At 35.7% G+C, this 26086-nt stretch overlaps 1 long non-coding RNA gene across 1 annotated transcript in view; it reads left to right on the top strand.

Moving 5' to 3' along the window:
- Positions 1-26086, top strand: part of LOC140267408 (uncharacterized) — an 87387-nt gene that overhangs the window by 58916 nt on the left and 2385 nt on the right. The window lies entirely within an intron of this gene.

Raw genomic sequence — 26086 nt, 5'->3', positions numbered from 1 at the left:
CTGACTCTGACAGGAAAACTCATGCTCCCAACAGTGTCTTTCAACTGTTCAGTCAGTGCCATGTTGCTGACACTGACTTCAATCTCAATGATGTATTCATACAGCTCTTCGGGTTCTTGAAAGCAATGAATGAAATATTAAAAGCACATATTCTAATAATTAGATATACAATTTGTATAAATAATTATCACAGTGCTCTGGAAATTGTGAAGTCTACCTCTGAGAAAAGGACCAAAGTGAACATAACGAGAGCATTATAGGAGATTATCACCTGTCTTTAGCTGGCAGTACTGCCCACTGGATGGAATATTGTTGATGCATCCACAAGTCTTGCCAATGATCTCATCACAGGCTCCATATGTAATACAGTTTGTATGTGACCAAAAATATTGATCCTCACATCTGCACTGGTAGTTGGTACCATTTGGATAACAAACTGAAAAATAAGGATAAAAAACAAAGAGAAAACATATTCATTGTACATATAGGGGAAACTTTGGATGAAATTCAAAACTTTAGTAAGAAGAGCACATTTACTCTGAAAAAAAAACATGGTCAAATCAAACACACAGGAACAAATCCTAGCAGCTGAGGGATGAAATATTTGTTCCTACCTGTTGTAATATCGGCATCTGAGATGTTTACATAAGAGCTGATTTGGAGAGGGAAAGTGGTATTTTTGAGAGTGCTTCTCAGTTGGGTCGAGTCAGTTGTGTTGAGCTCAATGACAATTTGGTATTCATAAACAGCTGGAGGAACTGTTAAAAGAGGGTGTAGTTAGTAACATTCTTCTATTTTGTCCCGTAATGGAACTTGACAATTTCCATATAGTGAAAACAGTAATGAAGTATTTCCTACTCTTTTTTAACACTGCAAAAGATCAAGCATGAATTGCTTTGTTCACTTTTCTCATGAATGCAGTGAAAATAAATCCAAGAATACAGTTAGTTTGTGCATGTGAACTCTGGTCTCTACCTAAAGATCATTTATTTCATGCAGATCACAGATTCTTACCAGTGAATATTATGTCAATTCCTATGATGTTGATTGCTGAGCTGACTCTGACAGGAAAACTCATGCTCCCAACAGTGTCTTTCAACTGTTCAGTCAGTGCCATGTTGCTGACACTGACTTCAATCTCAATGATGTATTCATACAGCTCTTCGGGTTCTTGAAAGCAATGAATGAAATATTAAAAGCACATATTCTAATAATTAGATATACAATTTGTATAAATAATTATCACAGTGCTCTGGAAATTGTGAAGTCTACCTCTGAGAAAAGGACCAAAGTGAACATAACGAGAGCATTATAGGAGATCATCACCTGTCTTTAGCTGGCAGTACTGCCCACTGGATGGAATATTGTTGATGCATCCACAAGTCTTGCCAATGATCTCATCACAGGCTCCATATGTAATACAGTTTGTATGTGACCAAAAATATTGATCCTCACATCTGCACTGGTAGTTGGTACCATTTGGATAACAAACTGAAAAATAAGGATAAAAAACAAAGAGAAAACATATTCATTGTACATATAGGGGAAACTTTGGATGAAATTCAAAACTTTAGTAAGAAGAGCACATTTACTCTGAAAAAAAAACATGGTCAAATCAAACACACAGGAACAAATCCTAGCAGCTGAGGGATGAAATATTTGTTCCTACCTGTTGTAATATCGGCATCTGAGATGTTTACATAAGAGCTGATTTGGAGAGGGAAAGTGGTATTTTTGAGAGTGCTTCTCAGTTGGGTCGAGTCAGTTGTGTTGAGCTCAATGACAATTTGGTATTCATAAACAGCTGGAGGAACTGTTAAAAGTGGGTGTAGTTAGTAACATTCTTCTATTTTGTCCCGTAATGGAACTTGACAATTTCCATATAGTGAAAACAGTAATGAAGTATTTCCTACTCTTTTTTAACACTGCAAAAGATCAAGCATGAATTGCTTTGTTCACTTTTCTCATGAATGCAGTGAAAATAAATCCAAGGATACAGTTAATTTGTGCCTGTGAACTCTGGTCTCTACCTAAAGATCATTTAATTCATGCAGATCACAGATTCTTACCAGTGAATATTATGTCAATTCCTGTGATGTTGATTGATGAGCTGACTCTGACAGGAAAACTCATGCTCCCAACAGTGTCTTTCAACTGTTCAGTCAGTGCCATGTTGCTGACACTGACTTCAATCTCAATGATGTATTCATACAGCTCTTCGGATTCTTGAAAACAATGAATGAAATATTAAAAGCACATATTCTAATAATTAGATATACAATTTGTATAAATAATTATCACAGTGCTCTGGAAATTGCGAAGTCTACCTCTGAGAAAAGGACCAAAGTGAACATAACGAGAGCATTATAGGAGATCATCACCTGTCTTTAGCTGGCAGTACTGCCCACTGGATGGAATATTGTTGATGCATCCACAAGTCTTGCCAATGATCTCATCACAGGCTCCATATGTAATACAGTTTGTATGTGACCAAAAATATTGATCCTCACATCTGCACTGGTAGTTGGTACCATTTGGGTAACAAACTGAAAAATAAGGATAAAAAACAAAGAGAAAACATATTCATTGTGCATATAGGGGAAACTTTGGATGAAATTCAAAACTTTAGTAAGAAGAGCACATTTACTCTGACAAAAAACAATGGTCAAATCAAACAAACAGGAACAAATCCTAGCAGCTGAGGGATGAAATATTTGTTCCTACCTGTTGTAATATCGGCATCTGAGATGTTTACATAAGAGCTGATTTGGAGAGGGAAAGTGGTATTTTTGAGAGTGCTTCTCAGTTGGGTCGAGTCAGTTGTGTTGAGCTCAATGACAATTTGGTATTCATAAACAGCTGGAGGAACTGTTAAAAGTGGGTGTAGTTAGTAACATTCTTCTATTTTGTCCCGTAATGGAACTTGACAATTTCCATATAGTGAAAACAGTAATGAAGTATTTCCTACTCTTTTTTAACACTGCAAAAGATCAAGCATGAATTGCTTTGTTCACTTTTCTCATGAATGCAGTGAAAATAAATCCAAGAATACAGTTAGTTTGTGCATGTGAACTCTGGTCTCTACCTAAAGATCATTTATTTCATGCAGATCACAGATTCTTACCAGTGAATATTATGTCAATTCCTATGATGTTGATTGCTGAGCTGACTCTGACAGGAAAACTCATGCTCCCAACAGTGTCTTTCAACTGTTCAGTCAGTGCCATGTTGCTGACACTGACTTCAATCTCAATGATGTATTCATACAGCTCTTCGGGTTCTTGAAAGCAATGAATGAAATATTAAAAGCACATATTCTAATAATTAGATATACAATTTGTATAAATAATTATCACAGTGCTCTGGAAATTGTGAAGTCTACCTCTGAGAAAAGGACCAAAGTGAACATAACGAGAGCATTATAGGAGATCATCACCTGTCTTTAGCTGGCAGTACTGCCCACTGGATGGAATATTGTTGATGCATCCACAAGTCTTGCCAATGATCTCATCACAGGCTCCATATGTAATACAGTTTGTATGTGACCAAAAATATTGATCCTCACATCTGCACTGGTAGTTGGTACCATTTGGATAACAAACTGAAAAATAAGGATAAAAAACAAAGAGAAAACATATTCATTGTACATATAGGGGAAACTTTGGATGAAATTCAAAACTTTAGTAAGAAGAGCACATTTACTCTGAAAAAAAAACATGGTCAAATCAAACACACAGGAACAAATCCTAGCAGCTGAGGGATGAAATATTTGTTCCTACCTGTTGTAATATCGGCATCTGAGATGTTTACATAAGAGCTGATTTGGAGAGGGAAAGTGGTATTTTTGAGAGTGCTTCTCAGTTGGGTCGAGTCAGTTGTGTTGAGCTCAATGACAATTTGGTATTCATAAACAGCTGGAGGAACTGTTAAAAGTGGGTGTAGTTAGTAACATTCTTCTATTTTGTCCCGTAATGGAACTTGACAATTTCCATATAGTGAAAACAGTAATGAAGTATTTCCTACTCTTTTTTAACACTGCAAAAGATCAAGCATGAATTGCTTTGTTCACTTTTCTCATGAATGCAGTGAAAATAAATCCAAGGATACAGTTAATTTGTGCCTGTGAACTCTGGTCTCTACCTAAAGATCATTTAATTCATGCAGATCACAGATTCTTACCAGTGAATATTATGTCAATTCCTGTGATGTTGATTGATGAGCTGACTCTGACAGGAAAACTCATGCTCCCAACAGTGTCTTTCAACTGTTCAGTCAGTGCCATGTTGCTGACACTGACTTCAATCTCAATGATGTATTCATACAGCTCTTCGGGTTCTTGAAAGCAATGAATGAAATATTAAAAGCACATATTCTAATAATTAGATATACAATTTGTATAAATAATTATCTCAGTGCTCTGGAAATTGTGAAGTCTACCTCTGAGAAAAGGACCAAAGTGAACATAACGAGAGCATTATAGGAGATCATCACCTGTCTTTAGCTGGCAGTACTGCCCACTGGATGGAATATTGTTGATGCATCCACAAGTCTTGCCAATGATCTCATCACAGGCTCCATATGTAATACAGTTTGTATGTGACCAAAAATATTGATCCTCACATCTGCACTGGTAGTTGGTACCATTTGGATAACAAACTGAAAAATAAGGATAAAAAACAAAGAGAAAACATATTCATTGTACATATAGGGGAAACTTTGGATGAAATTCAAAACTTTAGTAAGAAGAGCACATTTACTCTGAAAAAAAAACATGGTCAAATCAAACACACAGGAACAAATCCTAGCAGCTGAGGGATGAAATATTTGTTCCTACCTGTTGTAATATCGGCATCTGAGATGTTTACATAAGAGCTGATTTGGAGAGGGAAAGTGGTATTTTTGAGAGTGCTTCTCAGTTGGGTCGAGTCAGTTGTGTTGAGCTCAATGACAATTTGGTATTCATAAACAGCTGGAGGAACTGTTAAAAGTGGGTGTAGTTAGTAACATTCTTCTATTTTGTCCCGTAATGGAACTTGACAATTTCCATATAGTGAAAACAGTAATGAAGTATTTCCTACTCTTTTTTAACACTGCAAAAGATCAAGCATGAATTGCTTTGTTCACTTTTCTCATGAATGCAGTGAAAATAAATCCAAGGATACAGTTAATTTGTGCCTGTGAACTCTGGTCTCTACCTAAAGATCATTTAATTCATGCAGATCACAGATTCTTACCAGTGAATATTATGTCAATTCCTGTGATGTTGATTGATGAGCTGACTCTGACAGGAAAACTCATGCTCCCAACAGTGTCTTTCAACTGTTCAGTCAGTGCCATGTTGCTGACACTGACTTCAATCTCAATGATGTATTCATACAGCTCTTCGGATTCTTGAAAACAATGAATGAAATATTAAAAGCACATATTCTAATAATTAGATATACAATTTGTATAAATAATTATCACAGTGCTCTGGAAATTGCGAAGTCTACCTCTGAGAAAAGGACCAAAGTGAACATAACGAGAGCATTATAGGAGATCATCACCTGTCTTTAGCTGGCAGTACTGCCCACTGGATGGAATATTGTTGATGCATCCACAAGTCTTGCCAATGATCTCATCACAGGCTCCATATGTAATACAGTTTGTATGTGACCAAAAATATTGATCCTCACATCTGCACTGGTAGTTGGTACCATTTGGGTAACAAACTGAAAAATAAGGATAAAAAACAAAGAGAAAACATATTCATTGTGCATATAGGGGAAACTTTGGATGAAATTCAAAACTTTAGTAAGAAGAGCACATTTACTCTGACAAAAAACAATGGTCAAATCAAACAAACAGGAACAAATCCTAGCAGCTGAGGGATGAAATATTTGTTCCTCCCTGTTGTAATATCGGCATCTGAGATGTTTACATAAGAGCTGATTTGGAGAGGGAAAGTGGTATTTTTGAGAGTGCTTCTCAGTTGGGTCGAGTCAGTTGTGTTGAGCTCAATGACAATTTGGTATTCATAAACAGCTGGAGGAACTGTTAAAAGATGGTGTAGTTAGTAACATTCTTCTATTTTGTCCCGTAATGGAACTTGACAATTTCCATATAGTGAAAACAGTAATGAAGTATTTCCTACTCTTTTTTAACACTGCAAAAGATCAAGCATGAATTGCTTTGTTCACTTTTTTCATGAATGCAGTGAAAATAAATCCAAGAATACAGTTAGTTTGTGCATGTGAACTCTGGTCTCTACCTAAAGATCATTTATTTCATGCAGATCACAGATTCTTACCAGTGAATATTATGTCAATTCCTGTGATGTTGATTGATGAGCTGACTCTGACAGGAAAACTAATGCTCCCAACAGTGTCTTTCAACTGTTCAGTCAGTGCCATGTTGCTGAGACTGACTTCAATCTCAATGATGTATTCATACAGCTCTTCGGGTTCTTGAAAGCAATGAATGAAACATTAAAAGAACATATTCTAATAATTAGATATACAATTTCTATAAATAATTATCACAGTGCTCTGGAAATTGTGAAGTCTACCTCTGAGAAAAGGACCAAAGTGAACATAACGAGAGCATTATAGGAGATCATCACCTGTCTTTAGCTGGCAGTACTGCCCACTGGATGGAATATTGTTGATGCATCCACAAGTCTTGCCAATGATCTCATCACAGGCTCCATATGTAATACAGTTTGTATGTGACCAAAAATATTGATCCTCACATCTGCACTGGTAGTTGGTACCATTTGGATAACAAACTGAAAAATAAGGATAAAAAACAAAGAGAAAACATATTCATTGTACATATAGGGGAAACTTTGGATGAAATTCAAAACTTTAGTAAGAAGAGCACATTTACTCTGAAAAAAAAACATGGTCAAATCAAACACACAGGAACAAATCCTAGCAGCTGAGGGATGAAATATTTGTTCCTACCTGTTGTAATATCGGCATCTGAGATGTTTACATAAGAGCTGATTTGGAGAGGGAAAGTGGTATTTTTGAGAGTGCTTCTCAGTTGGGTCGAGTCAGTTGTGTTGAGCTCAATGACAATTTGGTATTCATAAACAGCTGGAGGAACTGTTAAAAGTGGGTGTAGTTAGTAACATTCTTCTATTTTGTCCCGTAATGGAACTTGACAATTTCCATATAGTGAAAACAGTAATGAAGTATTTCCTACTCTTTTTTAACACTGCAAAAGATCAAGCATGAATTGCTTTGTTCACTTTTCTCATGAATGCAGTGAAAATAAATCCAAGAATACAGTTAGTTTGTGCATGTGAACTCTGGTCTCTACCTAAAGATCATTTATTTCATGCAAATCACAGATTCTTACCAGTGAATATTATGTCAATTCCTATGATGTTGATTGCTGAGCTGACTCTGACAGGAAAACTTATGCTCCCAACAGTGTCTTTCAACTGTTCAGTCAGTGCCATGTTGCTGAGACTGACTTCAATCTCAATGATGTATTCATACAGCTCTTCGGGTTCTTGAAAGCAATGAATGAAACATTAAAAGCACATATTCTAATAATTAGATATACAATTTGTATAAATAATTATCACAGTGCTCTGGAAATTGTGAAGTCTACCTCTGAGAAAAGGACCAAAGTGAACATAACGAGAGCATTATAGGAGATCATCACCTGTCTTTAGCTGGCAGTACTGCCCACTGGATGGAATATTGTTGATGCATCCACAAGTCTTGCCAATGATCTCATCACAGGCTCCATATGTAATACAGTTTGTATGTGACCAAAAATATTGATCCTCACATCTGCACTGGTAGTTGGTACCATTTGGGTAACAAACTGAAAAATAAGGATAAAAAACAAAGAGAAAACATATTCATTGTGCATATAGGGGAAACTTTGGATGAAATTCAAAACTTTAGTAAGAAGAGCACATTTACTCTGACAAAAAACAATGGTCAAATCAAACAAACAGGAACAAATCCTAGCAGCTGAGGGATGAAATATTTGTTCCTACCTGTTGTAATATCGGCATCTGAGATGTTTACATAAGAGCTGATTTGGAGAGGGAAAGTGGTATTTTTGAGAGTGCTTCTCAGTTGGGTCGAGTCAGTTGTGTTGAGCTCAATGACAATTTGGTATTCATAAACAGCTGGAGGAACTGTTAAAAGTGGGTGTAGTTAGTAACATTCTTCTATTTTGTCCCGTAATGGAACTTGACAATTTCCATATAGTGAAAACAGTAATGAAGTATTTCCTACTCTTTTTTAACACTGCAAAAGATCAAGCATGAATTGCTTTGTTCACTTTTCTCATGAATGCAGTGAAAATAAATCCAAGAATACAGTTAGTTTGTGCATGTGAACTCTGGTCTCTACCTAAAGATCATTTATTTCATGCAGATCACAGATTCTTACCAGTGAATATTATGTCAATTCCTATGATGTTGATTGCTGAGCTGACTCTGACAGGAAAACTCATGCTCCCAACAGTGTCTTTCAACTGTTCAGTCAGTGCCATGTTGCTGACACTGACTTCAATCTCAATGATGTATTCATACAGCTCTTCGGGTTCTTGAAAGCAATGAATGAAATATTAAAAGCACATATTCTAATAATTAGATATACAATTTGTATAAATAATTATCACAGTGCTCTGGAAATTGTGAAGTCTACCTCTGAGAAAAGGACCAAAGTGAACATAACGAGAGCATTATAGGAGATCATCACCTGTCTTTAGCTGGCAGTACTGCCCACTGGATGGAATATTGTTGATGCATCCACAAGTCTTGCCAATGATCTCATCACAGGCTCCATATGTAATACAGTTTGTATGTGACCAAAAATATTGATCCTCACATCTGCACTGGTAGTTGGTACCATTTGGATAACAAACTGAAAAATAAGGATAAAAAACAAAGAGAAAACATATTCATTGTACATATAGGGGAAACTTTGGATGAAATTCAAAACTTTAGTAAGAAGAGCACATTTACTCTGAAAAAAAAACATGGTCAAATCAAACACACAGGAACAAATCCTAGCAGCTGAGGGATGAAATATTTGTTCCTACCTGTTGTAATATCGGCATCTGAGATGTTTACATAAGAGCTGATTTGGAGAGGGAAAGTGGTATTTTTGAGAGTGCTTCTCAGTTGGGTCGAGTCAGTTGTGTTGAGCTCAATGACAATTTGGTATTCATAAACAGCTGGAGGAACTGTTAAAAGTGGGTGTAGTTAGTAACATTCTTCTATTTTGTCCCGTAATGGAACTTGACAATTTCCATATAGTGAAAACAGTAATGAAGTATTTCCTACTCTTTTTTAACACTGCAAAAGATCAAGCATGAATTGCTTTGTTCACTTTTCTCATGAATGCAGTGAAAATAAATCCAAGGATACAGTTAATTTGTGCCTGTGAACTCTGGTCTCTACCTAAAGATCATTTAATTCATGCAGATCACAGATTCTTACCAGTGAATATTATGTCAATTCCTGTGATGTTGATTGATGAGCTGACTCTGACAGGAAAACTCATGCTCCCAACAGTGTCTTTCAACTGTTCAGTCAGTGCCATGTTGCTGACACTGACTTCAATCTCAATGATGTATTCATACAGCTCTTCGGATTCTTGAAAACAATGAATGAAATATTAAAAGCACATATTCCAATAATTAGATATACAATTTGTATAAATAATTATCACAGTGCTCTGGAAATTGCGAAGTCTACCTCTGAGAAAAGGACCAAAGTGAACATAACGAGAGCATTATAGGAGATCATCACCTGTCTTTAGCTGGCAGTACTGCCCACTGGATGGAATATTGTTGATGCATCCACAAGTCTTGCCAATGATCTCATCACAGGCTCCATATGTAATACAGTTTGTATGTGACCAAAAATATTGATCCTCACATCTGCACTGGTAGTTGGTACCATTTGGGTAACAAACTGAAAAATAAGGATAAAAAACAAAGAGAAAACATATTCATTGTGCATATAGGGGAAACTTTGGATGAAATTCAAAACTTTAGTAAGAAGAGCACATTTACTCTGACAAAAAACAATGGTCAAATCAAACAAACAGGAACAAATCCTAGCAGCTGAGGGATGAAATATTTGTTCCTACCTGTTGTAATATCGGCATCTGAGATGTTTACATAAGAGCTGATTTGGAGAGGGAAAGTGGTATTTTTGAGAGTGCTTCTCAGTTGGGTCGAGTCAGTTGTGTTGAGCTCAATGACAATTTGGTATTCATAAACAGCTGGAGGAACTGTTAAAAGATGGTGTAGTTAGTAACATTCTTCTATTTTGTCCCGTAATGGAACTTGACAATTTCCATATAGTGAAAACAGTAATGAAGTATTTCCTACTCTTTTTTAACACTGCAAAAGATCAAGCATGAATTGCTTTGTTCACTTTTTTCATGAATGCAGTGAAAATAAATCCAAGAATACAGTTAGTTTGTGCATGTGAACTCTGGTCTCTACCTAAAGATCATTTATTTCATGCAGATCACAGATTCTTACCAGTGAATATTATGTCAATTCCTGTGATGTTGATTGATGAGCTGACTCTGACAGGAAAACTAATGCTCCCAACAGTGTCTTTCAACTGTTCAGTCAGTGCCATGTTGCTGAGACTGACTTCAATCTCAATGATGTATTCATACAGCTCTTCGGGTTCTTGAAAGCAATGAATGAAACATTAAAAGAACATATTCTAATAATTAGATATACAATTTCTATAAATAATTATCACAGTGCTCTGGAAATTGTGAAGTCTACCTCTGAGAAAAGGACCAAAGTGAACATAACGAGAGCATTATAGGAGATCATCACCTGTCTTTAGCTGGCAGTACTGCCCACTGGATGGAATATTGTTGATGCATCCACAAGTCTTGCCAATGATCTCATCACAGGCTCCATATGTAATACAGTTTGTATGTGACCAAAAATATTGATCCTCACATCTGCACTGGTAGTTGGTACCATTTGGATAACAAACTGAAAAATAAGGATAAAAAACAAAGAGAAAACATATTCATTGTACATATAGGGGAAACTTTGGATGAAATTCAAAACTTTAGTAAGAAGAGCACATTTACTCTGAAAAAAAAACATGGTCAAATCAAACACACAGGAACAAATCCTAGCAGCTGAGGGATGAAATATTTGTTCCTACCTGTTGTAATATCGGCATCTGAGATGTTTACATAAGAGCTGATTTGGAGAGGGAAAGTGGTATTTTTGAGAGTGCTTCTCAGTTGGGTCGAGTCAGTTGTGTTGAGCTCAATGACAATTTGGTATTCATAAACAGCTGGAGGAACTGTTAAAAGTGGGTGTAGTTAGTAACATTCTTCTATTTTGTCCCGTAATGGAACTTGACAATTTCCATATAGTGAAAACAGTAATGAAGTATTTCCTACTCTTTTTTAACACTGCAAAAGATCAAGCATGAATTGCTTTGTTCACTTTTCTCATGAATGCAGTGAAAATAAATCCAAGAATACAGTTAGTTTGTGCATGTGAACTCTGGTCTCTACCTAAAGATCATTTATTTCATGCAGATCACAGATTCTTACCAGTGAATATTATGTCAATTCCTATGATGTTGATTGCTGAGCTGACTCTGACAGGAAAACTTATGCTCCCAACAGTGTCTTTCAACTGTTCAGTCAGTGCCATGTTGCTGAGACTGACTTCAATCTCAATGATGTATTCATACAGCTCTTCGGGTTCTTGAAAGCAATGAATGAAACATTAAAAGCACATATTCTAATAATTAGATATACAATTTGTATAAATAATTATCACAGTGCTCTGGAAATTGTGAAGTCTACCTCTGAGAAAAGGACCAAAGTGAACATAACGAGAGCATTATAGGAGATCATCACCTGTCTTTAGCTGGCAGTACTGCCCACTGGATGGAATATTGTTGATGCATCCACAAGTCTTGCCAATGATCTCATCACAGGCTCCATATGTAATACAGTTTGTATGTGACCAAAAATATTGATCCTCACATCTGCACTGGTAGTTGGTACCATTTGGGTAACAAACTGAAAAATAAGGATAAAAAACAAAGAGAAAACATATTCATTGTGCATATAGGGGAAACTTTGGATGAAATTCAAAACTTTAGTAAGAAGAGCACATTTACTCTGAAAAAAAAACATGGTCAAATCAAACACACAGGAACAAATCCTAGCAGCTGAGGGATGAAATATTTGTTCCTACCTATTGTAATATCTGCATCTGAGATGTTTACATGAGAGCTGATTTGGAGAGGGAAAGTGGTATTTTTGATAGTGCTTCTATTATTTTTTTGTACATATGGTGGAAAACTTTGGATGTATTTAGAAAACATAACAAATAGTTGTTCATTTACATACTGTTTGGTCATTGCAGCATTTTCGTAATATATTACTTCCTGTTAAACTTTAACATAAGCATTTGTACAAAGACCTTGAACATGTTCTTTGGGAGAAAAATCCCGCAGTCTAAAAAGTAATTCAGGGCCCCTGAATATCATATCATACATATTACAAAAATTAAACAGTATATTATCTTAATAAAATCTCTGAAAATCATAAAATTGATTATTTGAGTTGGACATGTCAAAACAAATGCATACAAATCCAACAGTTGATTTTGCCTCATGTTTATATAAATGATTTAAGTTTATTTCACAAAAGACTTATTTGACAAACAAATTATAATTTATACCAGTCAGGCTATTTGAGTATGGACCAATTATACCATTCAATTTCAAGAACCATGAGTTGTAATGCAAGTTGAGATTTCCAGGTTCAGTTGTTTTTATAGCATGGACATTTTTACATATCATTTGCAAAGAGAAGCTGTTAGTATTTAAACTTGATGTTTTATATTTGTCATATGTTTGTTAAAAATATTAAGTAGTGTTTATAAGTAAAATTTATATTGATAGGTGAAGAAATAGAAATGTAACAAAGGCCATAGGTATTCTTATGAATAACTATTTTCTCCATCTGTTGAACGTTTATTCATAAGAGAAAATAGAAAGCAACAGCTAAATATAGACAGAGAACTATCATGAATCGATTTTATAGAATTAAGTACTGTGGGCACACACTACATGATATTGTACACTCAAGTGCGACTGGTGCACAAAGTATAACTCAAGGTTTATTTTTCAATTGACGCTTACCCGTTGTGACATGAATGTGTGTGACATTCACAGTTGGGCCCAAGGTCAGGATAAAGCTGCCAGTGTTCAGGAGGTTCCTTATGTAGTCCACTGTACTGACATCTGTTAGATTCAGCTCCAAATCAACCTCATATTCAGCTTGAGCTGCAAGCTCTGTAAAATAATTCCAACATCATTTTCTTGTTCATGCCATAGCACATATGATTTGAACATGTTGCTGAATCAGGACATCAGAAAAAAACAGTCCTTGACCGGTCTTAAAATTGGTTAAATACTTCTTGGTGAACAACAACACATGACATCTTACACAGCCATGTCATAGGCAACTATGTGGTGCTGCTACAATGTTATGCTAACATTACTGTAATATGATGGAGGAGGACTGACCTCAGTAGCCAGAGGCAATGTTTAAAGGTAGATAATGTCAAATCAGTTGAATTTGAATTCAATCGAATCATAAGATCAATAAAGATTAACACCCCTTACATGCACATAATATGGTTATTTCTTTTTTTAAAGCATGAATAAATTAAAATAATCTCTAATAGTAGCTTCATATTTAACATACAGATATAAAAGTGGTAAAAAAAGGGAAGTATCAAGCCATTGAAATCACAAATTCATATTGAATCAATTTTCAGACTTACCACTCCTTTTCTCTCGTTTGTGAGGTAGAAAGTGTTCCTCATGGTGTTCCTGATGGAAAAAAAAGATTGTTATGTATTGTTATGAGCAATTGTTATGTCATTTTTTTTTTAAAGATGACATATGAATCCTTTTTTTCCCCTAAATTAAGTTTAGAAAGAACAGCACATTTACAGTAAATAAGTGCAGAGGACGTACCGGTGAAACCGGTCGAGCAAAGTCATGGAAGATGCCTGTTTCCAAAATAAGAAGTGATACTAGAAGGGCAAAGACGGTCAGGATGCTCTTCGATGTTGCCATTTCTTTAAAAAGAAAAAGTGAAGGACACGGAGAAAAAGTCACAGCTTGTAGGACTGTATCTGCTTCAGGAATTTAGATATATAGATACTTTATTGATCCCGAAGGAAATTCGAGCATTTAAGATCTTTACATCTTACGAATGGAGTAGTACCCCAACAATAAAAAGTTATTCAATGCATGTTACCTATGATTCAAGTATGCAGACAAATCTGGGAGGTCACAACAAATTAGTGGTCTGTCGGTGGAATCAAATAGCATACTTAGACTACATTCTGCATTTCAGTAAACAGCTTTCACAGTTGAATTATATTTTTCTGCAAAAGACTTTCTAAAGAAACTATGAATGTTGTCAAAAATGATGGAAGGAGGGTGATCATAAAGGTCAATGAGGTGAATTTCTTGAGCAGTAGATATCACAATATATTTTCTCCAGTTGTTTTCTGCGATTCAAACTTTTTTGAAATTTTATTTTATTTCAGAAGTGCCCAACATTTGTATTCACATACATAGTTGTTTTCAAACTTGTTATACACACCTTTTAATCACTTGTCCTCCTCAAAATTGCATCAGCTGGATAGAGCAGAGAAGTGTTCCCAAAAGTCCAATCTTTCTGGGCAAAAACTCTGCCAGATTATGGTCACGGTCACACCAGAAAATAGACCTGTTCAGAGAGGCATGTCGATATTTAAACACCACTTTGAACTGTTCTTCCCCTCTATCACTGATAAAGCTTTTGCTCACATGCCAGTATTTTACATCTGACATTATACGAACTACTTGGTCTGAGGGTCTTGACATGGACATGGACATTCCTACAGAGGTCTGGCAGTCAGTTTTGAAACGTGTCCACACGTCATCGATCTACGCCTGCCACTGGGTTTTACAGTGTAAAGTTGTCCACAGAGTCCACTGGTCTAAAAGCAAACTAGCTCGCATTTTTCCTGGCATCGATCAAACTGTGATAAATGTCACCAAGGACCAGCTACTCATTCTCATATGTTGTGGAAGTGTCCCACTCTCTCTGTTTTGGACTCTCTCTCTGCCATCACTTCTTAATATTCATCCCTCATCCATAAGTGAACAGCTAATGTAAATCCCATGATAGGTTGTATTACTGTACCAAAATGTTACATTTTACACAGTGCATTTTTTTTTTTAAATCTAGCTCATGTTTTCAGGTAAGGGTGCACAGATGTCCCCTTTAAGTTATTTTTTTCTTTTAAAAACTAGCTGCTGAGCTCTGTTCATCACCCAGCATATCAAAGAATTGTTAGCTTCGGAGCTACCTGTTCTTCTTCCAGCATTCTATATAGCATTCTTCTGTAGTATTCTACATTTTTGTGTCGCTGCAAACTCTCCAAACTCAAACGAAGAATAATTGACACCAACATTGTGATGTATTTCCAAACTTACATTGGATTAAGGTCATATCATTGATTTTACCATTCCAAAACGTACGGTAACACTAGAAAATGAATGTGTGGGTTTATAATCTTGAAAATAAAAAAATCCCTTCTCCCTCTTTTAACTTTAGCTGAGTCGGTGGTTGACTCCGATAATAAAACTTCAAACTTACTTTAGTACACTGCATCATGGCTAATTGGACATACACAACATTACAACAGCAGCATGTTCATCCATTTTGTGTTATCTATCAAAGATTAAAACATAAACTATAACATTATTGTTATCATCTCTACCTCACAGTTGAAGCCTCAAACCCAGGTTTGTTTAAGACTACCATAGAAATAAGTTATTTTTCTGTAAAAATGGTTGGTCAGCTTTAACAAATCTCATGTCAAAGTCTTGGAAGTTAATACAAACAATGCCAATTAAGTTGCATGTGTATTTATTTCACACATTATGCACACTGAAATGCATCAAAAATCTAAATGAAAAAAACGCAACCCCTGATACAAATAAACTAGAATGTTCTGTTGTGTTTTTTGTTGTTCTTCTTTTGTGAGCGTGTTTGCTAATAATTTGTATCATAGCTTTTCACAATATGAAGTTTTATTTGTTCATTTTTGGTAGATTTTAGACGTTACTTTGTCTTATTTATGGTTATGCAAGTTCAAGGCTCGCGCAAAGATTTGTTTTTCCATTTGGGTGTTATATCCCGCAACTCCAGGTAGCCTGAGAGCAAAAAACTGACAGATTCTCTAGCATTAACTTATCCTCATTTTAGGGCTGTTAATTGCCAGAAACTAACTAATAACTTGCTTTCACTGTACTGCTTGGAAAAACTACTACTGAAAAATCTACTTCTGAAACATCAAACACAGCGAAAAACATTTAATTAGGAGTTATATTGGAACCTGGGCTGATCTACTCACTCTGATTGTATAACAGGTAAATTACTTTGGTTTACCAAGTTATTTTTAATGGGCTGCAGAAATAAACTTTAACTTGACTTGACACTTTAATCCATACACTATAAGACACTGGTTATATTGACTAGAACAAGGTCAGCTTATTCTTGTCAATGCAGGGGCTCAATGTCCCACAAATTTATTTCTATACGATGATTACTTTTCTTTCAAAACCAGTGCTGATGGGCTGATCTGGAAAAACGCCCTAAATAAGACCTCTCTATGTCCGTACAATCCCAATAGTCAAGCCTTGATGCTTTAATTGACCCTATTGTCTACGTGCAGTTGGTGGAGCTGAAATGCTTTTCAAAGACCTTGGTGTTTTCCCCAGCCAAATTCAGCGCAGATGTTGGATCCTTTTGATTGTTACCACCAAGCTCTTATTACAATCAGTCTTGAGAGCAGCATGGCTCTCACTGGCTATTCTCATAAACAACAGGCTAGCTAGCTAGCTAGCCATTTAGTTTTTAAGAACACTGCTCTTACATTAAAAAGCACACAGGAAAGCTTGTGATTAGTGGCCCCACAGTGGGCACAACTTCTGCATTGTATAGCCCACCCATTTCGGGAAAAGATTTTATTGTTCACATTCACTGTCAGCCCAAATAACTTTCCTCGAATCACTATTGAGCTGCTGTCGATAATTCTTATAGCACACTATGGGCCTGAAATGTCACTCACAAATATGTATTGATTAACTATTTTCATCAATAAATGAATAGCTATACTTTTTTGGTTTCATTTGTTCGTAATGTTTTTCTTTTTCTGCTCTTTTGACTCAGATCAGATTATGTTTTAGGATTGCATTTACATGTTTTCAGGTATCACTATTTTCATAAAAGAGTACATGAACTGCAATGACAGAATTACTCTGCTGTCTGTGTGGACATCTGTGGCAGCAACAAGTCACTTCAAAGGCAGAACTTCTACCAAAAGAATGGTCATGTGATTAGACACTGATTAATCTGGCATGAAAAAAACTCTGTTACTGTTTATCAGAAGATTAAGGAACTGAAGAATATTTACAAAGATGTTACATAAAGACATGCAACAAATTACAAGAGGATCTACACAATCATTGTTGTTATGCTCTTTGCAAACTTTTCATTTGTCATTTTCTGGCAAACCTCTCACAAAGTTTTACATGGAAAAACAAAATCAGTTTCTAAAACAGTTAACAATTATGCTTTATCTTCACTGCAAAATTCTAAATAAATGTTATACATGTAGATTAAAGGTAAACAATAAAGGTTTAACAATACTATCAGTCTGTATTATTTAACAGTTATTAAACTTCTAAAGAGGAAAAGCATTAGAGACATCCTGCAGTAATTCCACATTGTATTTCAGCTTGTAGAAACACATTCTTATTCCTTAAGACAAATTAATTGGCTGTCATGTGAATAAAATAATTATTCATTCTTCATTGTTACTTTATGCCTATCCACTGGCAAGATTTGGTTTGCTGTGAAAGACACCATAACCTACATAATTAGATAAATTCACAGTGTAAACAATAAGCTCCATGAAGGCATCCACAGATAAAATACTGCTTATTAAAAGAAAAAAACATCAATCTTCTCACCATGAATTTTTTCTCCTTTTTCTGCCGTAATTATTCCCTGTTTGTGTTTGAGGAACACACAGCATACTATTAGCGGACAGAGAATAGGGGCTGTCAAACCATTAAAAGAAAAGAAGAGGGAGGGACTTCCTGAAATCTAGTAAGAGGGAAACTCTGGGCTGCCAGTGACTCAACAGGTTTAATCATTCCTATCAGTTTCCTTGTTTTTATTTTCTTCTTGTTCCTCTTGTAAGACAAAAATCTACCAAAAGATAGTAAACTTGATAAACGCATTATTTAAAAAAAAAACAAGGGAATAAATTCATTGGAGAATATTCTTGGAAAAGGCCAGAAGCAGAAACTTTAGTACAGATTAAACGTAACATGATAACACAAAGAAACTGGCACAGCGTTTCTACTGTAAAGGAAACAGTAGAACGGGGCTAGGTTCTGTTCTTTACTTGTTGCTTTTCAAGCATGTATAACCAATTAATATAAACATTAAAAATAATGTATTAATCCTGCTTGGAAAGTACATGAAACTTCAAGACTCAGTCACCTTAAAAACATGCAATAGCAGATAGCCCATATAAAGAATTTCAACAACAAAAATCTGATATGACACATCTATTATAGTGGGTCATGTTTTTTCCTAAATAGTAAGCATTAAACTAAGATTTCAGAGTGGTACTTCATAAGATAATGCTGTACACTATTTTATTTAGATATAATATACAAAGTGGTGAATAAAGAGGTATTTTTGATAGCAACTAAAATGTTTGGGTAAAAAACAAAGAAAGAATATAGATATAGATACATAATTTATGACATTTTAATTAATATATATACATAGGTACGTGTATCATTTATATATATATGCTAGGGGACACAACAAGTAATTGATAATAAACAAATAGGATGAAAACAAATAAAGATAATACCAATATGAAGGGAAAAAAGTACTTTATAAATGCCAGAGGGATATTATAATGTTGTTTTTTTACTTTCATTGTTTTCTTTTTTGTTTGTTCATCACCATGTCATTGATTGTCACCATGATTGTCCTTTGTACAATCAGCCCCAGGGGCACTAGAACAGTCCTCAGCACAGAGCCATGTTTCTTTATAAGTCACTGTCTGTAATTAATGCTCCAACAAATGACCGTTAAGCAGACTGTACTCTCCACCACGATAACAGAACTAATGTAATAACAATAATAATAACAACAATAGTAACATTATCATTTTAAATTTTGGAAATACCTACATGAACTACATTTAACTACATTCAGTTAACATGAAACCACCCAATAAATCAGTGTTAACAATGTATAAGTAATTTACCAGGTTTAGCTTTTAACATATCATATTAACATTAAGTGTAAATCTTATTAAATAATGCCTAATTTTCATATCTAAACATTAAATTTCACAACACTTGTTATGTAAAAAGTCAAATTATTGATGTTGGTATTCATCTTCAGGAGTTGTAGGGAGAAATACAGTATGTTCATTAAAAATATTACCCTATTCAAGTGAAATGTCTCTCCTTAAAAAAAATGTCCCTATTTTTTCGTAACACAGCTTTTATCTATTCCAAATTGCTCATTTGAAAGATGATTAACAGTGTATCAAATGGAATCCGACTGGGAATATTATATTATATTCCTGCAAGTGCCGTATTGTCCGAAGTTAGGTTCCCCTTTTCTTCAGCAGCTGTTCATTCAAAGCTTTTCTGTGTAATGGTGCATTCATCCTTTCCCCAGCTCTGACCATGGATGATACCGTCACAACCATGTTTCAAGAGTCCGTGTTCATTTTGATTGTGATGTGATTTTGATCTACTAGGAACAAGTCAGAGGCGTCGCGCTTGCAGAAAGCAGTTTTATTTTGAAAACCAACCAGATTTTCTTGTGTTTCACAAGTCGAACTTCCTGTCTACGTCATCCGCGCCAAAACAAAAGCTTAAATCAAATTGAGAAAAAAATTTAAAGAATCCAGATTCATTTCGTCGTAATAATTTGTTGCATATCGTCATATTTTATAGGACCACAACAAAAAAATTCAGAGAAAAACAGATGATGAATAGAAGATGAAACAAGATCTGACATTGCTGATCGGATGGACAGCAGCATCTCCCTGGCTGAGGACAGCTCCCAGGCCTCACCCCCCGAAACTATGGTTGGGAGCTGCATTGAGCCGGGTGGCTTCGCGAAATGGCGAGAGGGTCAAATTCGTCATCAGAGCAGACTACCGGATTAGACTAGCAGATTAACCCGATTAACTATTGAAAAAAAAAACATTTGGCAGGACATTGTGGTATTTCATGTTTTCTGTTGAACTGATATCGGGAAAGAATTTTATTTTTATTTGGCAAATTTAAAAACAATATTTTGAGAAAATATTTCTGCAAATGCAGTGGTTAAGTTCACGTTCAAAATAGGCCTACCACCTACGTTATGTAGCCTAAGAGTAAGGTTTATCTGCACAAGAATCAACAGTTTTCACACTGTTGTGTGGTCATTTTTCTGAACAATATGTTTCTCAAAATGATCCTCCCCTCTGTTTTTTTCAAAAATCGCATCCTGGTTGTAACCATGTTTGGGCAGCACGATGGGCTTCTACTGACTTTGAGATTTGACTTTTCTTTTTTTTCTAATCACAAAAAGAGAATGAGAAAAACCTTTTTCCTCATTCTCTGTCTGCCTCTTGCTGACTCCATAATGTCGCCACTCTACCATATAGTCTTACTGACAAAGTGCTCTAAGATGGTAATTTACTGTATCTCTAAAGAGATAAAGTTGTTGTTAATGTTGAACTATGACATTTGGTTCTACATATTTCTGAAATCTGATGTTGCCACATTTTTATCACAGAGGTACACAAACGTTTCTTGGACTCCATGACATGTAGTATCAGCTGTGGTAACTTTATACAGAATTCTTCAACATTTCCTCACTCTGCATAACTGCAATAACCAGCCAGTTATCTATCTAAAATGATGGGGAAAATTCTGTCTTTTATCATCTGGTGAAACTCTTTGCTCTTGCTCTTTGACCTTGTGTTTACTCTTTCTTTTTCTGATGTGAGTAGACTAGTGAATAGTGAATTTTTGTATATAGTGAATATAAACAACCGATACAACACATCAGACTCAGCGTGTCAGTTTTTAAATGATTTTTCCAGGTGCCTAAAAAAAAAACAACCTGGCATGTGAAGGCCTTTAATCTGCCATCTTTGCAAAACCTCTCCCTCAGTCCCTATTGTGGTTGGTCAATATGAGCAACAGACTCTATGGACTCCACTGTACATAGTGGCACTGAATCATAGCAAGCATAACAGAAGCAATGGGAAGGACTCACTCTGCTGGTTTCTCAAAACTTCCTATTTGAATTTGTGACTCAATGCCTCCCAAACCACAATTATTTCCCTGGGTGCTACTACTGTAATTTAAAACTAGTATTTTGTGTGTCTATCTCTTGAGCTTTGGAGACTAGTCTGGTCAGCTGTATTACCTTTCATGTTATGTGAGTTGTGAATCAGCTGATTTCTTTTTAAACAAATATTTCTCATTATAGCTCTCATCTTTTATCATACAAATTAGATTTCTATGACACTTAACATAATCTTTTCAAGTGGGAAAACTCTTAAAAAAAAAAAAGGACCAAGGTTCACTTGGAAACTGCAAGACACTCACACAATAGGCTCATGCACAATGGAGTACGTATCTCAGTATTGACATGTGACTTGAAAATGTCGAATAATCAATGTTGGAATTCAATTCATAGGCATCTTTTTCAAGAAAGGTCTTTTGTATTTCAGCAAGACAGTGCTAAAATACACACAGCATCAATCACAACATGTACAACAATCCATGTACAACATGGCTATATAGTTGAAGATTCTGCATGCTGGACTGGCCTACCTGCAGTCCAGACCATTAACCAGTTGAAAACATTTGGTACTTCGTTAAATTCAAAATATAACAAAGAAGAGACAGGACTGTTGACTGGACAACATTACATTTTCAAAGGACTAGCAGTTGGTCCCCTCAGTCCCCAGATATTTTCTATTGTTCATAGAAGAGAGGATGCTACACAGTAATAAACAACGTTTTGGAAACATGTTACAGCTGCACCAAAGAGAAATGAGGAAATGTGAGGCAAAAATGTTATCACTGTGCAGGTGTACTGTTTGGCCATTAAGGAAGTCCAAGAAATATGTTCCTGATTACACAGGTTCTTTATCACTGGTATGTGTCTGTTTGGAACACAGTTTTCTTTTTCAGTTTCACACATGTAGAAGTAAAAAAAAAACTTTTTTTCATTGTTTTAAAGTCTTTCATTTCATTTTCACTGTGCAAAAACAAAATATGATCATTGAATTAATGTAATAATTCAGTTAACTTTAATTCAGTTTGATTAAAGTATTGCAAATTCAATAGATAACTAGCAAACTCAATAGTTAGCTCAAGGAACATTAAATATACAGTCCAATTCAATGAAATGTAAACCGAACTCAATCCAGTTCATCAAAATCTCAATTAGACTAATTCCAGTTCATAAAAAGTTGCCTATCTAGGGAAACCAACAAATGGCATCAGATCTTCTTTTAATTTTTTTCCCCATCCTAAGCAAGTACTAGGTGACAATGGAGAGGAGTAAAAGCAAAGACCATGAAAAGACTGTGACCCATATGAAATTCTGTCTTATGGGTCTTGATCTCATGGTGTTTTGCATGGGTGGGAGTGGACTAACACCATGTAAACCCCTTCTCCTCCTTAAACAAGCACATAAAAGTTTGAAATGTGTACATTGTTATGTTGCAAGGCCTCAGAGGTAAACAGTGTCATCATGAAGTGACACACGGCAGTTGAATGTCTTCACGCGGTGAGATTGTGGGTAAACTTTTAACATCTATGTCATCTAAAACGTTTCCATATACACAAATGGAAATCAATGAGGAAAATATTGTCATCGTGTAATATTCAATGCTTTTTATGTGAAATTGCAAAGTTTTGTACTGTGGACCAGTGTAGAGTACATACTTTTTGCCATGAGACTGGGTCAGCTGTGTCCACATGTGTTTGAATGAGTGTACTTCAACACATGTAGTATTGTAGCTCAAGTCACAATAACATATGGGGAGTTTCCTCTCAGACTGATTCAAGTGAAAAGTAGAAAGTGTGTTAGAAAAAGACAAAGGGGATGCATAACTCTATCTATGTGTAGAATACTGACAGTTTGATGGCATGGCAAAGCCACAATTTTTTTAACCTGATCAACACAAGCTTAATGAAAGAAAAACAATAAATGTACATTGAACAAAGTTAAGTATTCATACTGACAGTTATGTACAACGTCTCTGGTGGATCCTCTGGCAGTTTTGATGGTTCAGTCACTTTGAGATGAAAATTACATCAGTCCTCATAGTGAATACAGTCTTCTTTTCTTTTTTTTTTATACCAGATAACCAGCTTTTTTACATTGCTTAAAGTGCTGAAACATATCACACACCTTAGCAGGGTGTTCTTAGCAAACAAAGGCTCTCACACAAGATAATATCATTTATTTAATATAATTTATTTAAGATTGGACAATTGGGCTGAAGCTCAGGAGGAAGCACAGTCGACTGCCAATCAGAAGGCCATTAGTTCGACTCACCCTCATTTTTAAGTGTTCTTGGCAAGACACTGAACATTGCTTACCTGTGTGTCCATCAGTGTGTGAATGTAGAAGCACTGTGTAGCTCTGTAGACTAAGACGTGCTATATGAGTTAATGCATCATGTAGTGTTAAAGCACTTTGAGTGGTCAGCTAGACAATGGAGCAATTTATTGTTGCTCCATAAGGTAGAATAAGAGCTCTGTGGGTCTGCTCTATGCTATCCCAAGATTGAAATGAAAGAAGCTTAGATGACCCAAAAGGTCCAAGAGACAGACCAATGAAGAACAAAGCAAAAGTGTTTCATCTCTGGGGTTTTGTTGACTCATTATCCCAGAAATACCCTGTCAGAAAGTGGATAGGATAAGAAGGTGCAAATGTTGACTTTTAGGATTTATTTTTCTGGATTTCTTTTAGGTCAGAAATCCTGTTTAATTTGTGATTTATAAAAGTTATTTAGCATGGAAATAACAACAGCTGAGTGCTGGTAATCAACTGTTCTTAGCTATGGTTAGGTAAAGATTAAAAATAAAATATACTAATTACATTGACAAGTTGAATGCAAAGAAAGAACATTATGACTTGTAATTTTAATATGGGACAATGTATTTCTATCTTTCACCCTAACACTTATTCGTTTCATACACAAATGGCAACAGCATCATCATCCCACTTGATTAGTTCACTTGATATGGTCAAATCAAGTGAACTAATCATTTAAAAGATGGCCAGTTTACCATTAAAGAGAGACCACATCATCAATTTTTGTTTTATTCTGTTGAGGGAGATGAGTACATTAAGGATCATTTCTCTATCTTCTGACCTCCAACATGGCTGCAAATAGATAAATACATTACACACCCCATATTCTTCTCTAATAAATGGCATGTCTTTTCGTGACTCTGGGTGTCAGTACAGTTACTTCATCAGTGTGGGACAGAAAAGTTAGTCACAGACACACATGAACACACACACCTACACACAACAATTCACAGGTGGAAGAAGATTTTTCAAATGCTGCTCCCATATCAGCGAGTGTAACTGGAGTCACACTGACCTTGTTCACTGTAAGCAGCTGAATGAGAAAATGAAGGATTTTCAACAATAAGTCATTGTGGGTGTGTAGAGGACTGGGAGAATCAATGGGTTGTTCATACAGATAACAAAAGATTTATACATGCATGCATTCTTAGTTTTTTTAATGTAGGGATTGAGTAAGAAAACTTAGGAATGATAATACATTAACGTACATTAATACGTTAAACAAAAAAGATAAAAAAATGTAATTAGTCCAAATAGTAAAAGTAACAAAATACCAAAAAAGTGACAAATTTCTCTCTGCTTTTGAACATTAAGACATAAATATTTTTTTATACTATGTACTTAAGGTTAAGTGGTTTCTCATTCTTTCTGTAAATGATCATCATAATTGCTTAATATTAGCTATTCAAAAACACCAAGAGGGCACAACTGTTTTAAAAGGTAACAAAGTAAAAGCACTTCTACGATGGGTCAAGTCAATCCAATACATGGGGCTTTCTCTTATTGCTTGGGCACAAGAGTTTAAGTGAAAATGCAATGATTGTGTTAGACTTTATTACTTTATGATTGTCAGAAGAAAAAAAAACAAAAAAAAAAGTTGCAACGTACCAGGCTGATGTTTACAAAAGAAAAAGGCAATTTTCTTGTTGGTTGAACTTTACCCTCACATACTGACAACTTCTACTTGATAATGTTTGGCATGAGGATGTTTACGTCTCATAATTTCTTTCTGCCGCTTAGACTACAAGTAAACAAACTTGACTCACCTGTTTTACCTTAATCATTCAATAGCTTCCCACTAAGCTGGTGGTTATGCTCCCAGTGCCCTTTGGCTTTTGCTATCAGTCTTCTTATGTTTTGTTGGCAGGTAAAAGTTTTACTTTATGGATAAAACTGTGAATTGAAAAGTTCCAACATGGTGAGGGGATTTGATAATCCACATTATCCTGAAAGCTGTGTTGTTGGGGTGTTAGACCCCGGCAGGGCCTCCCATGACAAATTGTTCTCAGGGGAGGGGTCAGACAGAAAGCGATTCAAAGGTCATGAGGGAAAAACTCCAGAAATTTAGTGTAAGTTTGCCCAGAAAAGGGAAACCAGGGCACATCCTGGAGTCAGGCCTCAGATTCCAGGGATTCCTGGTGCCTGGTGCAGCCACAAGTTACAGTAAGGAAGACTCTGTTTTTTGCATATGAATCAAACAGCAGTTAAGAGTATCTGGTCTTCTTGGATGGGAGTGACTGGGAGGAACAGCCTCCCTGATCTGAACCTGAGTGGTGTTTTGTTAATGGACTTCTGTTCAAGTCATGGATTGACCACAGTGAACACCATGA

This window comes from Leuresthes tenuis, unplaced genomic scaffold (assembly GCF_036924035.1).
Source record: "Leuresthes tenuis unplaced genomic scaffold, fLeuTen1.0.hap1 SCAF_13, whole genome shotgun sequence".
NCBI classification, from domain to species: domain Eukaryota; kingdom Metazoa; phylum Chordata; class Actinopteri; order Atheriniformes; family Atherinopsidae; genus Leuresthes; species Leuresthes tenuis.
This window is presented reverse-complemented; position numbering and strand designations above follow the sequence as displayed.